This window comes from Gobius niger (assembly GCF_951799975.1).
Source record: "Gobius niger genome assembly, chromosome: 5".
Taxonomy (NCBI): domain Eukaryota; kingdom Metazoa; phylum Chordata; class Actinopteri; order Gobiiformes; family Gobiidae; genus Gobius; species Gobius niger.
Window position 1 is genome coordinate 34,291,756 of NC_136856.1, and position 16,847 is coordinate 34,308,602.

At 38.1% G+C, this 16,847-nt stretch overlaps 1 protein-coding gene across 1 annotated transcript in view; it reads right to left on the minus strand.

Moving 5' to 3' along the window:
• pcgf3 (polycomb group ring finger 3) overlaps positions 1 to 5,409 on the minus strand; it is a 45,687-nt gene extending 40,278 nt beyond the window's left edge. Inside the window, exon 1 of the mRNA XM_079556732.1 lies at positions 5,157 to 5,409. The gene's annotated coding sequence lies outside the window, so the exon portion shown is untranslated. The remainder of the gene's footprint in view (positions 1 to 5,156) is intronic.
• Between the last annotated feature and the right edge of the window lie 11,438 nt (positions 5,410 to 16,847).

Genomic DNA, 16,847 nt, shown 5'->3' on the forward strand with positions numbered 1-16,847 from the left:
GGGCCTCTTTGCAGTGAAAAAAAAAATCGTCCAAACCCCTCAAAAACACGGCACAGACGTACAAAAGAATTCAGTAGAACAATGTGGAACATAGATGCAATTTGCAGAAAAAGGCAAAAAACACAGCTGTACTAAGAGAGATGGAGGTTGCTGCTTGTTTACTCATCACCATGACTAAAAGACAAACTATGAAGGTAAGCTGCAATAACGATTTTGTAATCGATTAATCTAGCAATTCTTTCTTACAATTGATCACTTTGCTGTGAATGGTGAATGTTTTTTTTTTATTCACATGAAGCAAAAGTGGCGCCATGTTGGAGTAAACTTAAAGTGAATGTTTGTAGGAGGCTCTTACTGCTAATTCTGCTTTCTGATTGGATGAGACACAGACAGATATTTATGAATTTTACAATGTACAAAACATTACATACCCGAACTATAAAAACAACATAGGTCTAAAAAATACACAGTGTTCATGTCATTTTTGCTCTATTCGAGTCTGTGTGAACCAGCCAACGATTAATCGATCACCATTTCAATATTCGATTAGTTGTTTCAGTCCTATAAGCTACATGCAATGTTATGCTAACACCACCTAAGGTTGTGCTAATAGTGCACATAAAATAATTATTAAAGCATTAGCTTAAAGAAAACTTACAACACATTTTTCCTCATAATGACTCTCTACTACACTCTCTACTATCTCCAATCTTTTTTTTTCCTTTGTAAGCTACTTTTACGTAACAAAAATGGCTTCTTAGAAAGAACCGGGGAGCCACTGGTTGGAGATCCCTGCTCTACGAGGTCTAAAACTGGACTAGACCTGTGGTTCTTCAAGTGGGGGTCGGGAGGGGTCATGAGGCACTGAGCGGGGGTCCCAGGATGATTTCAAGACTCAACAATGAAAGACAGAAGGAGAGAAGATGGAACTATACAGTTACAGCATATTTGTAAAAGTCAAATTCAGGGCTGTGCGTTATTGAAATAAATTGTGATGTACGGTACGGGCGTGCAATACAGCGATCCCGTTTTCTCATTCACCTACAGTAAAGAAATGGCATATCCACGAAGCAAAGTGAAGTGGAATCTGATTTCTATAGGTCTTTTCACATGACAGTCGCTTCACACAGGGGGCGGCATTTTTATTCAATCATTCCACCACACGCTGTGAAAGTAAGCTCGCACACATCTGCGCCAACGGACCTTCAGGCCACCGTCTTTCACTCACACACACAGACATCGTTCATCCGGGCCTATAGTACATGTTTTTTAGCAATGGGGAATCTGAAGGCAGGCATGGGGAGAACATGCTCCACACACAAATATGTTCCTTAAAACCTGTCAGCCGCCGTCTTCGGGTTATTATCGCTGTTAGGTTACATTCACATTCTAGAATTTGACGAGGTCATAATATCAGATGGAAGGAAAGAAAGAGAGAAAGAGAGACAGTTTTTGAAAGAAATCTCAGAAAAGAAGATCTGAAATTGATCATTATTTGGAAGTGACTGGATTCACAAACCTGATATATTCATCTTTTGACGGAAAGTTCTTTCATCTGACCAACATCACACAAATGAGTTAGAGTATTGTCTCCACTTAAATGTCAAAATAATGAAACCCTTAGCACTGAACATTGCTAAAGTTTGTGTCTCATGTTGATTACCCGGTAATGACCGAGGTATTAGCCAGAAACCTTAAAAGAAAATTTTGACCATTACCACAGTTACCATCACGGAATTCTAACCTGCCCACTGCCTCAATTTTAGATTGTTGTGATGTCACGTGAAAACAAACCATTATGCAAAACCAAATCTTAAAGCGTATGGACTGGAGAGCTTGCAGCCGGTGTGATACCTCATTTGAAAGCTAAGGCCTTCTAGTGTCTAAAAGTATGTGTAAGATCTGTGTGGGCGAAACACAACTTACATCACATTTGCCAACCCTAACCCTAACCTAACCCCAACCCTAACTCCAACCCTAACTCCAACTCCAACCCCAACCCTAACTCCAACCCTTACCCTAACCCCAACCCCAACTCCAACCCCAACTCCAACTCCAACCCCAGCTCCAACCCTAACCCCAACTCCAACCCTTACCCTAACCCAACCCCAACCCCAACTCCAACCCTAACCCCAACTCCAACCCTAACCCCAACTCCAACCCTTACCCTAACCTAACCCCAACCCCAACTCCAACTCCAACCCCAGCTCCAACCCTAACCCCAACTCCAACCCTAACCCCAACTCCAACCCTTACCCTAACCTAACCCCAACCCTAACCCCAACTCCAACCCTAACCCCAACTCCAACCCTTACTCTAACCTAACCTAACCTAACCCCAACTCCAACCCCAACCCCAACCCTAACCCCAACTCCAACCCTAACCCCAACTCCAACCCTTACCCTAACCTAACCTAACCCCAACTCCAACCCCAACCCCAACCCTTACCCTAACCTAACCCCAACTCCAACCCCAACCCTAACTCCAACTCCAACCCTTACCCTAACCTAACCCCAACTCCAACCCTAACCCCAACCCTAACTCCAACTCCAACCCTAACCTAATCCCAACCCCAACTCCAACCCTAACTCCAACCCTAACTCCAACCCTAACCCCAAACCTAACCCTAGCCTCCTGATTAGGTGGACGGCAAAGGTTAACAGTTAAAAATGCCCTTATTTATTTACATCCAAGCCAAAATACTGAAGCTTGATATTAACATTCAGACAAAAGTATACACAAAAGTATACTATTCTGATTTGACGGCCCTTCAATGTTCAGTAAAGGTTTCTGACTCTGTTCTGTTGTTTGTCGTTCTCAGCTTAGCCGCCGCTTGACTGCGTTGGGATTTTCAACTTGATAAAGTCGTTGTAAAGTGAGATTGGCCCTACGTGACTGTGGACGTACGTCATTGGCCTTGTCACCGCTAATTTTTTGACACAGCTTCCACATCATGTACGTTTCTGACGCGTTCTCTCTCCAGAGCTGTCCCGTATTCCAGTCGCGCAATTCCTTTGAGATCAAAAGTTACAGCAGGAGAATCATGTTCGTCTCTGCAGTCGTTGAAAGCAAACTCCTCGTGTGCCTCGCGCAGCACAAACTGTGACCTATTCTCATCGCTTCGAACAAGCAGTGAGTGTTTCGCGACCTGCAGGTGGGGCTGTGTCACGGAATTATCAATTCATCAGAGAGCGGGTTGAGATGGTAAAAAAAACTGTCCCCGATCATTGGCGTACGCGTGCATCACTTTACAAAGCTACATAGGACCTGTTTACAGCAGGTTTTGATGCAAATATATACATGGAAATGAATAAGGAGAAAGAGTGAGGGAGCGTCACGTTTATTCGAGAATCATTAAAACAAAGCATGTTTTTCTGCCTCTTTCGGATTTGGATCTGGCCGAAATGTAATGACTGAGGACCGTGACGTTTAACAGCAGGTCAAGAAGTTCATTTGCAGCTCAATGGCATGAAAAATAAACAAAAACTAAGAAATTGAATCACAATCGCAATATCTGTCAGAGAAATGGCAATTGCAGCCCTAGTTGTGAGCGTTCAAGGAAGCGCCTGATTGGTTAAACTTAGAGAGTCGGCTGTGCACTCGAAAGCAGAAACTCCATACAAAACGATGAAGTAATCGATCGCACAAGTGCTAATATCGCAATAATAAAAGTTTTGCGAAATACTGCACAGCCCTAGTCGGATTGTGAGTAAACTGTGTATGTCATCAAACCAGAATGTTGACGTTTTGCCTTTAGCCGAACCACAGTTTGAGAACCACTGGTCTGCAGGTACAAAACAGGGCCACGTTTATCCTCAAACACAAATGACTAGGATCCTCGCCTTGTGGGGTTTGCTGCCACTAATAGGGCTGAAAGACGCATCGTTATTGTATCGATATCAAGATATGAACATTCAAAATATTCAAATTGAAAAAGCAAGATATAAACAATATAGATTTTTATCAATAAAACTGCATTCTTTTGTAGTTTTCACCCAACCCATAGTTTTATCTTATTGTATCGATGTCGAGATATCTGGCATGAATATCGAGATATGAAATTTTGTCCATATCGTTCAGCCCTAGCTTCAAAGCAATGTCACAGTCCACAATATTACCACAGGACCTCTGATTTTGCAATTTGGGAAAAGATGGAAAGAGTTCAGACAAACAAGTGTGGCCTGCTTTTGAACAACAAAAGTTTCTGTGGTCAGTTCCATTCACTGCCCCGACACAGAAAGTTACAGCTTTTAAAGATAAAGGAGAACAGTTTCACTGTCAGACAAAGGTATTAATAGAGGTGTGTTTACTTCCTGAAGTGCCTCGTGTAGGTGAAACAGCAGATGTATTTATCATGACCAGGGCTGCAGCTGTTTTGGGGACAGACGGCCTACTTTCTGATGTTGATAAACGCAGACAGGTCCACACCTCTCCACAGTAAGATGGAGGACAGTAGATCACTATGGGCTGGTCCACACTGACTGCAGGAGTCAGGACTGACTGAGTGAGTGAAGTTTAAGTGTGAACATTTCCAACGTCTTTATGTAAACAACACAACAGTCAGAGCACTCCTTCATTGTAGTGCTGTTTACCAAACTTCCACAGACTTGTGTGGTCTAATGTGGAGCTGCTGTAGAGCTGCAGACTCTCAGAGGTCCACGCCAGCCCAGGACCAGTCAGATGAACAGAACTCCGGAGCTGCTCATCAGAAGGCGTGATGTGAGGCACGGACTTGTTGGCTCCAATGTCAGCCGGGACACCCCCGCCCCGGTCCATCAGAGCGGCTGTCCACACTCCAGACACAGACTCCAGACACACGCCGAACTTCGGACCGAGTGGATCCCTGCTCCCCGCCGCACAGGCGTGCGCCCCACAGGCGCAGCGTTCACCCGGGGACAGGCGCCAGGCTGCAGCCCCAGCCGGTGCTCGGACAACAAGGCACACCGTGTGCCCTGCACCGTCCTGTCTGTGCCCCCTGTCCCCCGTCTCCTGTCCCCGTGTGGACAGCAGGGCCCGGCGCCGCCATACCCCACAGCCCCACGGACACAACACCGAGAGAGCGTGCTCGAGCAGCGGCGGAAAGACAGGCCTAAACACCGCGATCAGCGCACACCGAGCCCCGGCCCCAGCCCCGGAGGATGTCCCGGAGTACTGACCTGTGTAGAGCCGACGGTCCGCTCGGTACCGGGCCGGAGACCACTTCAATCCACGGTCCGTAAAACAAAGAGGCGAAGATAGCCGAGCCGTGCCGGAACAGGCCGAAACAGCACTGTTTAGGAAGCGCGCATGCGCAGAGCTGCTCGGCGGTACGGGGGGAGGGGAGGGGGGGTGAGTGAGGCCAGAGTCACCTGAAGTGTCCCCGTCAGGACCACAGTCAGGACAGGACCGCAGAGACAGGAGGGACTTCACCTGTGCGCTTCATTATACAGCTTCATTATACAGCTTCTATATACAGCTTATATATACAGCTTCATTATACAGCTTCATTATACAGCTTCATTTAACAGCTCCTATATACAGCTTCATTATACAGCTTCTATATACAGCTTATATATACAGCTTCATTATACAGCTTCTATATACAGCTTCTTTACACAGCTTCATTATACAGCTTCTATATACAGCTTCATTATACAGCTTCATTATACAGCTTCATTATACAGCTTCATTATACAGCTTCTATATACAGCTTCTATATACAGCTTCATTATACAGCTTCTTTACACAGCTTCATTATACAGCTTCTATTTACAGCTTCTATATACAGCTTCATTATACAGCTTCTATATACAGCTTCATTATACAGCTTCTATATACAGCTTCATTATACAGCTTCTATATACAGCTTCATTATACAGCTTCATTATACAGCTTCATTATACAGCTTCATTATACAGCTTCATTATACAGCTTCATTATACAGCTTCATTATACAGCTTCATTATACAGCTTCATTATACAGCTTCTATATACAGCTTCTATATACAGCTTCATTATACAGCTTCATTATACAGCTTCTATATACAGCTTCATTATACAGCTTCTATATACAGCTTCTATATACAGCTTCATTATACAGCTTCATTATACAGCCTCTATATACAGCTTCATTATACAGCTTCTATATACAGCTTCATTATACAGCTTCATTATACAGCTTCTATATACAGCTTCTATATACAGCTTCATTATACAGCTTCATTATACAGCTTCTATATACAGCTTTTATATACAGCTTCATTATACAGCTTCATTATACAGCTTCATTATACAGCTTCATTATACAGCTTCATTATACAGCTTCTATATACAGCTTCTATATACAGCTTCATTATACAGCTTCATTATACAGCTTCATTATACAGCTTCTATATACAGCTTCATTATACAGCTTCATTATACAGCTTCTATATACAGCTTCTATATACAGCTTCATTATACAGCTTCATTATACAGCTTCTATATACAGCTTTTATATACAGCTTCATTATACAGCTTCATTATACAGCTTCATTATACAACTTCATTATACAGCTTCATTATACAGCTTCTATATACAGCTTCATTATACAGCTTCATTATACAGCTTCATTATACAGCTTCATTATACAGCTTCTATATACAGCTTCTATATACAGCTTCATTACACAGCTTCATTATACAGCTTCATTATACAGCTTCTATATACAGCTTCATTATACAGCTTCATTATACAGCTTCATTATACAGCTTCTATATACAGCTTCTATATACAGCTTCATTATACAGCTTCATTATACAGCTTCTATATACAGCTTTTATATACAGCTTCATTATACAGCTTCATTATACAGCTTCATTATACAGCTTCATTATACAGCTTCATTATACAGCTTCTATATACAGCTTCTATATACAGCTTCATTACACAGCTTCATTATACAGCTTCATTATACAGCTTCTATATACAGCTTCATTATACAGCTTCATTATACAGCTTCTATATACAGCTTCATTATACAGCTTCATTATACAGCTTCTATTTACAGCTTCTATATACAGCTTCATTATACAGCTTCTATATACAGCTTCTATATACAGCTTCTATATACAGCTTCATTATACAGCTTCTATTTACAGCTTCTATATACAGCTTCATTATACAGCTTCTATATACAGCTTCTATATACAGCTTCATTACACAGCTTCATTATACAGCTTCATTATACAGCTTCATTATACAGTTTCATTATACAGCTTCTATATACAGCTTCTATATACAGCTTCTATATACAGCTTCTATATACAGCTTCTATATACAGCTTCATTACACAGCTTCATTATACAGCTTCTATATACAGCTTCTATATACAGCTTCTATATACAGCTTCTATATACAGCTTCATTATACAGCTTCATTATACAGCTTCATCATACAGTTTCATTATACAGCTTCTATAAACAGCTTCATTATACAGCTTCATTATACAGCTGCTATATACAGCTTCTATATACAGCTTCATTATACAGCTTCATTATACAGCTTCATTATACAGCTTCATTATACAGCTTCTATATACAGCTTCATTATACAGCTTCTATATACAGCTTCATTATACAGCTTCTATATACAGCTTCATTATACAGCTTCATTATACAGCTTCTATTTACAGCTTCATTATACAGCTTCATTATACAGCTTCTATTTACAGCTTCATTATACAGCTTCATTATACAGCTTCATTATACAGCTTCATTATACAGCTTCATTATACAGCTTCATTATACAGCTGCTATATACAGCTTCATTATACAGCTTCATTATACAGCTTCTATATACAGCTTCATTATACAGCTTCTATATACAGCTTCTATATACAGCTTCATTATACAGCTTCATTATACAGCTTCTATTTACAGCTTCATTATACAGCTTCTATATACAGCTTCATTATACAGCTTCTATATACAGCTTCATTATACAGCTTCATTATACAGCTTCTATATACAGCTTCATTATACAGCTTCATTATACAGCTTCATTATACAGCTTCTATATACAGCTTCATTATACAGCTTCTATATACAGCTTCATTATACAGCTTCTATATACAGCTTCATTATACAGCTTCTATATACAGCTTCATTATACAGCTTCATTATACAGCTTCTATATACAGCTTCATTATACAGCTTCTATATACAGCTTCATTATACAGCTTCTATATACAGCTTCATTATACAGCTTCATTATACAGCTTCATTATACAGCTTCTATATACAACTTCATTATACAGCTTCTATTTACAGCTTCATTATACAGCTTCATTATACAGCTTCTATATACAGCTTCATTATACAGCTTCTATATACAGCTTCTATATACAGCTTCTATATACAGCTTCTATATACAGCTTCATTATACAGCTTCTATATACAGCTTCATTATACAGCTTCTATATACAGCTTCTATATACAGCTTCTATATACAGCTTCATTATACAGCTTCATTATACAGCTTCTATATACAGCTTCTATATACAGCTTCATTATACAGCTTCTATTTACAGCTTCATTATACAGCTTCATTATACAGCTTCATTATACAGCTTCTATATACAGCTTCATTATACAGCTTCATTATACAGCTTCTATATACAGCTTCTATATACAGCTTCATTATACAGCTTCATTATACAGCTTCATTATACAGCTTCTATATACAGCTTCTATATACAGCTTCTATATACAGCTTCTATATACAGCTTCATTATACAGCTTCATTATACAGCTTCATTATACAGCTTCTATTTACAGCTTCTATATACAGCTTCATTATACAGCTTCTATATACAGCTTCATTATACAGCTTCATTATACAGCTGCTATATACAGCTTCTATATACAGCTTCATTATACAGCTTCATTATACAGCTTCATTATACAGCTTCATTATACAGCTTCTATATACAGCTTCATTATACAGCTTCTATATACAGCTTCATTATACAGCTTCTATATACAGCTTCATTATACAGCTTCATTATACAGCTTCTATTTACAGCTTCATTATACAGCTTCATTATACAGCTTCTATTTACAGCTTCATTATACAGCTTCATTATACAGCTTCATTATACAGCTTCATTATACAGCTTCATTATACAGCTTCATTATACAGCTGCTATATACAGCTTCATTATACAGCTTCATTATACAGCTTCTATATACAGCTTCATTATACAGCTTCTATATACAGCTTCTATATACAGCTTCATTATACAGCTTCATTATACAGCTTCTATTTACAGCTTCATTATACAGCTTCTATATACAGCTTCATTATACAGCTTCTATATACAGCTTCATTATACAGCTTCATTATACAGCTTCTATATACAGCTTCATTATACAGCTTCATTATACAGCTTCATTATACAGCTTCTATATACAGCTTCATTATACAGCTTCTATATACAGCTTCATTATACAGCTTCTATATACAGCTTCATTATACAGCTTCTATATACAGCTTCATTATACAGCTTCATTATACAGCTTCTATATACAGCTTCATTATACAGCTTCTATATACAGCTTCATTATACAGCTTCTATATACAGCTTCATTATACAGCTTCATTATACAGCTTCATTATACAGCTTCTATATACAACTTCATTATACAGCTTCTATTTACAGCTTCATTATACAGCTTCATTATACAGCTTCTATATACAGCTTCATTATACAGCTTCTATATACAGCTTCTATATACAGCTTCTATATACAGCTTCTATATACAGCTTCATTATACAGCTTCTATATACAGCTTCATTATACAGCTTCTATATACAGCTTCTATATACAGCTTCTATATACAGCTTCATTATACAGCTTCATTATACAGCTTCTATATACAGCTTCTATATACAGCTTCATTATACAGCTTCTATTTACAGCTTCATTATACAGCTTCATTATACAGCTTCATTATACAGCTTCTATATACAGCTTCATTATACAGCTTCATTATACAGCTTCTATATACAGCTTCTATATACAGCTTCATTATACAGCTTCATTATACAGCTTCATTATACAGCTTCTATATACAGCTTCTATATACAGCTTCTATATACAGCTTCTATATACAGCTTCATTATACAGCTTCATTATACAGCTTCATTATACAGCTTCTATTTACAGCTTCTATATACAGCTTCATTATACAGCTTCTATATACAGCTTCATTATACAGCTTCATTATACAGCTTCTATATACAGCTTCTATATACAGCTTCATTATACAGCTTCATTATACAGCTTCATTATACAGCTTCATTATACAGCTTCTATATACAGCTTCTATATACAGCTTCTATATACAGCTTCTATATACAGCTTCATTATACAGCTTCATTATACAGATTCATTATACAGCTTCTATTTACAGCTTCTATATACAGCTTCATTATACAGCTTCATTATACAGCTTCATTATACAGCTTCATTATACAGCTTCATTATACAGCTGCTATATACAGCTTCTATATATAGCTTCATTATACAGCTTCATTATACAGCTGCTATATACAGCTTCTATATATAGCTTCATTATACAGCTTCATTATACAGCTTCATTATACAGCTGCTATATACAGCTTCTATATATAGCTTCATTATACAGCTGCTATATACAGCTGCTATATACAGCTTCATTATACAGCTTTATTATACAGCTTCTATATATAGCTTCATTATACAGCTTCTATATACAGCTTCTATATACAGCTTCTATATACAGCTTTATTATACAGCTTCATTATACAGCTTCTATATACAGCTTCTATATACAGCTTCATTATACAGCTTCATTATACAGCTTCTATATACAGCTTCATTATACAGCTTCATTATACAGCTTCTATATACAGCTTCATTATACAGCTTCTATATACAGCTTCTATATACAGCTTCATTATACAGCTTCATTATACAGCTTCATTATACAGCTTCATTATACAGCTTCTATATACAGCTTCTATATACAGCTTCTATATACAGCTTCATTATACAGCTTCATTATACAGCTTCATTATACAGCTTCATTATACAGCTTCTATATACAGCTTCTATATACAGCTTCTATATACAGCTTCTATATACAGCTTCATTATACAGCTTCATTATACAGCTTCATTATACAGCTTCTATTTACAGCTTCTATATACAGCTTCATTATACAGCTGCTATATACAGCTGCTATATACAGCTTCATTATACAGCTTTATTATACAGCTTCTATATATAGCTTCATTATACAGCTTCTATATACAGCTTCTATATACAGCTTCTATATATAGCTTCATTATACAGCTTCTATATACAGCTTCTATATACAGCTTCATTATACAGCTTCATTATACAGCTTCATTATACAGCTTCATTATACAGCTTCTATATACAGCTTCTATATACAGCTTCATTATACAGCTTCTATATACAGCTTCATTATACAGCTTCATTATACAGCTTCTATATACAGCTTCTATATACAGCTTCATTATACAGCTTCATTATACAGCTTCTATATACAGCTTCATTATACAGCTTCATTATACAGCTTCTATATACAGCTTCATTATACAGCTTCTATATACAGCTTCTATATACAGCTTCTATATACAGCTTCATTATACAGCTTCATTATACAGCTTCATTATACAGCTTCATTATACAGCTTCATTATACAGCTTCATTATACAGCTGCTATATACAGCTTCTATATATAGCTTCATTATACAGCTGCTATATACAGCTTCTATATATAGCTTCATTATACAGCTTCATTATACAGCTTCATTATACAGCTGCTATATACAGCTTCTATATATAGCTTCATTATACAGCTGCTATATACAGCTGCTATATACAGCTTCATTATACAGCTTCATTATACAGCTTCTATATACAGCTTCTATATACAGCTTCTATATACAGCTTCATTATACAGCTTCTATATACAGCTGCTATATACAGCTTCTATATATAGCTTCATTATACAGCTGCTATATACAGCTGCTATATACAGCTTCATTATACAGCTTCATTATACAGCTTCTATATACAGCTTCTATATACAGCTTCTATATACAGCTTTATTATACAGCTTCATTATACAGCTTCATTATACAGCTTCTATATACAGCTGCTATATACAGCTGCTATATACAGCTTCATTATACAGCTTCATTATACAGCTTCATTATACAGCTGCTATATACAGCTGCTATATACAGCTTCATTATACAGCTTCATTATACAGCTTCATTATACAGCTTCTATATACAGCTTCTATATACAGCTTCTATATACAGCTTTATTATACAGCTTCATTATACAGCTTCTATATACAGCTTCTATATACAGCTTCATTATACAGCTTCATTATACAGCTTCATTCTACAGCTTCTATATACAGCTCCTTTATACAGCTTCATTATACAGCTTCTATATACAGCTTCATTATACAGCTTCATTAGACAGCTTCTATATACAGCTTAATTATACAGCTTCTATATATAGCTTCATTATACAGCTTCATTTAACTCTTTTCTTTCTTTGTTTAGTGTATTTGTTTTGCAGCTAAGCTTTTGGACCCCCCAGGCAGTGCCTCTGAGACCCCCCGGGGGTCCCCGGACCCCACTTTGGGAGCCCCTGGCCTACACACTGCCCTCTGTAGGCCTAATCCTAAGGGATGGGTGAGGCTTTATGAAACATGAATGCAGCTGAACTGTTATGAAGCTTTCATGAAACATCATCCTGTCTGAGTCACATTTGGTCAATTTCTTGATTTTTAGGATTCAGAACTGTTTAGTTTCACGTGGAAACAAAGGAAAAGCCTAATCCGGTGGATTTCCCTTGAAGCATCCTGGATCGAACTGGAGAAAACCACATCCCCAGTAAATGCATTGAAATGTAAAAAGACTATAAATCTCATTGAGATTAAAATTCTCTTTTTCAAGTGTCCTGGCCAAGATGCAGGAGAACAACTTCACACTCAAGTAACATTTATCCAAAAAACAATCATAAACAATTATTAATTAATTCCATTTTTTCAAACAATGAATGGAATTTGGAGTGTTTTTGCTATGTTCTCAGAAGCTTAGAGTCCCACTCCAGGCAGTGGCTCCATCACACGAGGGAAAATGATACTGCTTTATTTTCTTTGCTCATGTTCAAATGCACTCCGATCATTGAATTATTATATTTACAAATAAATGTTTTACTATTGAACCTCTTAACCTAGGCCAAAACCTACTGCATTTTCTCCAGTTCAGCTCCACCCAAATCTAAAAGGTTACAGCCAATAGGCCAGAATTACCCCTCATTTGAAGTTAAAGCAGAACTAAGTAATTTGTTTACATTAATAAATTCTTTATATGGTTAGTCTGGTGTTATAAGTGATTTGCCTCAGGTGCACTGTGCAGCGGGTCAGACTGTTTTTAATGCAGGCTAGCTGATACCATAGAAATGCGCTAGCCTTGCATTAGCCTAGCGCCACGAAACTCTTCAAACATAAGAACTGCGTGAATTACAACAACAAAAAATTCTCCAGGTACCAGCAACACTCTGGATAACTCGGAAATGAGGCCCTATGTCAAAAATCCTGAAATATAATATATTAACTATATATATATTAACTTCTTTGAAGAACCCCTGCCACAGCCTCGCCTGCCAGTCACAAGATGTCCGCCACGTTTACCACATCAATGAGCGCCATGTTCGATCGGGTTTCATGAAATATCTTTGGGAGGAAGACTGTCATTTCAAAATTAAACATTCACTGCATTTTCTGATTGGACCTGACAGGCTGGTTTACAGGAAAAGCTCGTCTTATTGGTCATAGTAGCCCCTGGCCCGCTGTGCCAGACTGGCATCTCTGGTACAGCTCTTCACTGGTTCAAATCATATCTCTCTAATCGTTTTCAGTTCATTCAGTTTAAATCATTTAAATCCCAGCCATTTCCCCTCTCCTCTGGTGTTCCCCAAGGCTCTGTCCTTGGCCCTCTTTTATTTATCATATATACCTTCTCCCCCTTGGCCATTTTCTTTGCAAATTTCACATCAGTTTCCACTTATGCGGCTCTACCAATCCACCAAACCCACCACTGCTCTCCCTCCCTCTTCCCTCTGTGCCTGTTTACAGGAAATCAAATCCTGGTTCTCCCTCATTTTTCTTAAGCTCAACAGTGATAAAACCGAGGTTCTCCTCATTGGCAAAAAGTCCATCCTAGCCAAAACTGACAGCTTCTCCATCCACATTGACACCTCCACAGTCCTCCCCTCCCCTTAGGTGAAGAGTCTGGGTGTCATCCTGGACGGCGCACTCTCCTTCCATATCAGCAATATCACCCGTTCTGCAAATTTCCATCTCCGGAACATCACCCGCCTCCGCCCCGCCCTCACCCCCAATTCAGCTGCCATTCTGGTACACAGGCTTGTCACATCCCGATTAGATTACTGTAACTCACTCCTCTCCCCCAAAAATCACTCCACAGACTCCAGCTCGTCCAAAACTCCGCCGCCCGAATAATCACCAGAACTTAGAGTGAATGAGAGAGTGTTTCAGAGGGCGACTGGGAGACGACGGGTGCAAATTGGCCCATGGCAACAATCTGGCGTGGCGTGTTTTACCCCATGTTTCTTCTTTGAAAAAACACCAAGATGACGGTTATTCAAGAAGAAATCTGCTTTAACACCGATCAACATGACCAGCCAACATCAGAATGAAAAAATGGACCTACAATTTATTTTGAACAGTGAAAAACACTTTTTAACCTCTTGACCCCCACCTTAACCAAGCACATTTTTTCTAGTTATTATCCAGGCATTACCCAAAGCTAAAAGCAAAAAAAAAGCGTCAAAATAGCGACCAAGACAAGATGTAAACGAAGATGGAAAAAAATATGTGTTAAAAAAGCGACAAAGTTACAAAAAAAGAAACCATTATAATTTTACTCAAGTCGAAGTAAAAAGTACCATATGATGAAGCTACTCTAAGAAGTACGATTACTTCAATAAGTTACTCGAGTACATGTACTTCAGTAAATGTAACTGAGTACGAGGCAAGGCAAAGAAACTTTATTTATACTGCACATTTCGTACACAAAGCAACTCAATGCGCCTACTACCCTCCTCTGCTAATATATGTGCACATAGTACTTTTTACTTCCACTTGAGTAGCCTATTTGTTTCTTACTCTAGTAAAAAAAAAAAAAAGAAAAAAGTGCTATTGGGAGTAAATGTTAAAGGGAAAAAAAATCTTCATTTTGACTCGTAAAAAAGATAATTTCTTGTTTCCTTTAATACATTTTTTGTTTAATTCTTCACAATATTATTTTTAAAATGTTTTTATAACATTTTCTTTGAAAATATTATAATTTTCCTCATTAGTCACACGTTTTGATTCTCATCATTTAAGTCACAACAGAATCCTGGGTAACACTTAAAAACTTAAAAGGGCTAGACGCAAGTTAGTCATTTTGTACTCGCTACTGCCACCTCAGGTCACACTTGTAACTGCAGCTTCTATATTAGTGCATGACGGCACTTCAGACCCGAAGTAACACCTTTTTTAGTGACAGTGCTGGATTTTAGAGGCAGTTGTGGTGAACAGGTCTGAGCTCATTCTACACATTAGGACAAGGAGGAACATGTAGGGGGAGGAAAATACATCATTTTAACATTTTTAAACTCCGTATAGTCCCTTTAATAACATAATAACTACACCTTCATCATGAACATCTTATTAAGGGGTCATTAACACTTAAAGCAGTACTAAGTAACGTGTTTACCTTAATAAAACCTTTCTGTAGTCCCTGTGGGGGTAATACAAGTGTTTATGGGATGATTGGAGGGTCTTTCATCTCCCCCGGTGTCTCTGGACAGAAAACCATGTTTGCAACTTCCCTGCCACCGGTCCGGAGAAAGCAATACACACTAATGTAATCACTAAGAAGAAGCTAACATGCTAACGGGCAAAGCTAACTGCGGGCTAACGTCACTTTAAACAGTATTTACAGCCAAGTTTGAGTGAAAAAAAATATTTCCATTGTATAATTGGATGCACAGTAACCCTCTCTCCCTTCGCCTTTCCTGTCAGTGTAGTATTTACTCTCCAAGACAATTAATAAATTAAAAAATTGTAACTTGCTACGACACCTGCAGTTGCGCTTATGGCCTCTAGGGGGAAGAGTTACTTAGTACTGCTTTAATTCTTCACAATATTTTTTTTAAAATGTTTTTATAACATTTTCTTTGAAAATATTATATATATTATATGTTTTGATTCTCATCATTTAAGTCACAACAGAATCCTGGGTAACACTTCACAATAACTACACTTTAGCCTTAATAAATGATGAGTTAACGCTCCATCATGAACATCTTATTAAGGGGTCATTAGAACTTAATAACTACTTAACTACAGTCAATGCCTGACTCATAATGAATAGTTATGAACTAAGTGTTAACACATTATTTATTAAGGCTAAATAAGGTTTAGTTATTAGGCCAATCATTTTTACTTCTACTTGAGAAAAAATCTTTCAAAGTAACGTTACTTGAGTAGCCTAAATATTTGAGCGGCTCTACCCTCCTCTGTTATCGTAGCCTAACTGAGTAGTAGCGTCTGGTTTCGTCCCATTAAAGGTTATTTACCACACTGGTCATAACCTCAGCTCTGACCCAGGGCTCACTCACTGTCACGTGATCGGCTGCTTTGTCTTTTCAAACTCCGGCAGTGGATAATAGATCCATGAGAGGAAGTGTGACAGAGCCGAGCGGAGCGGCCCATCCTCTCCA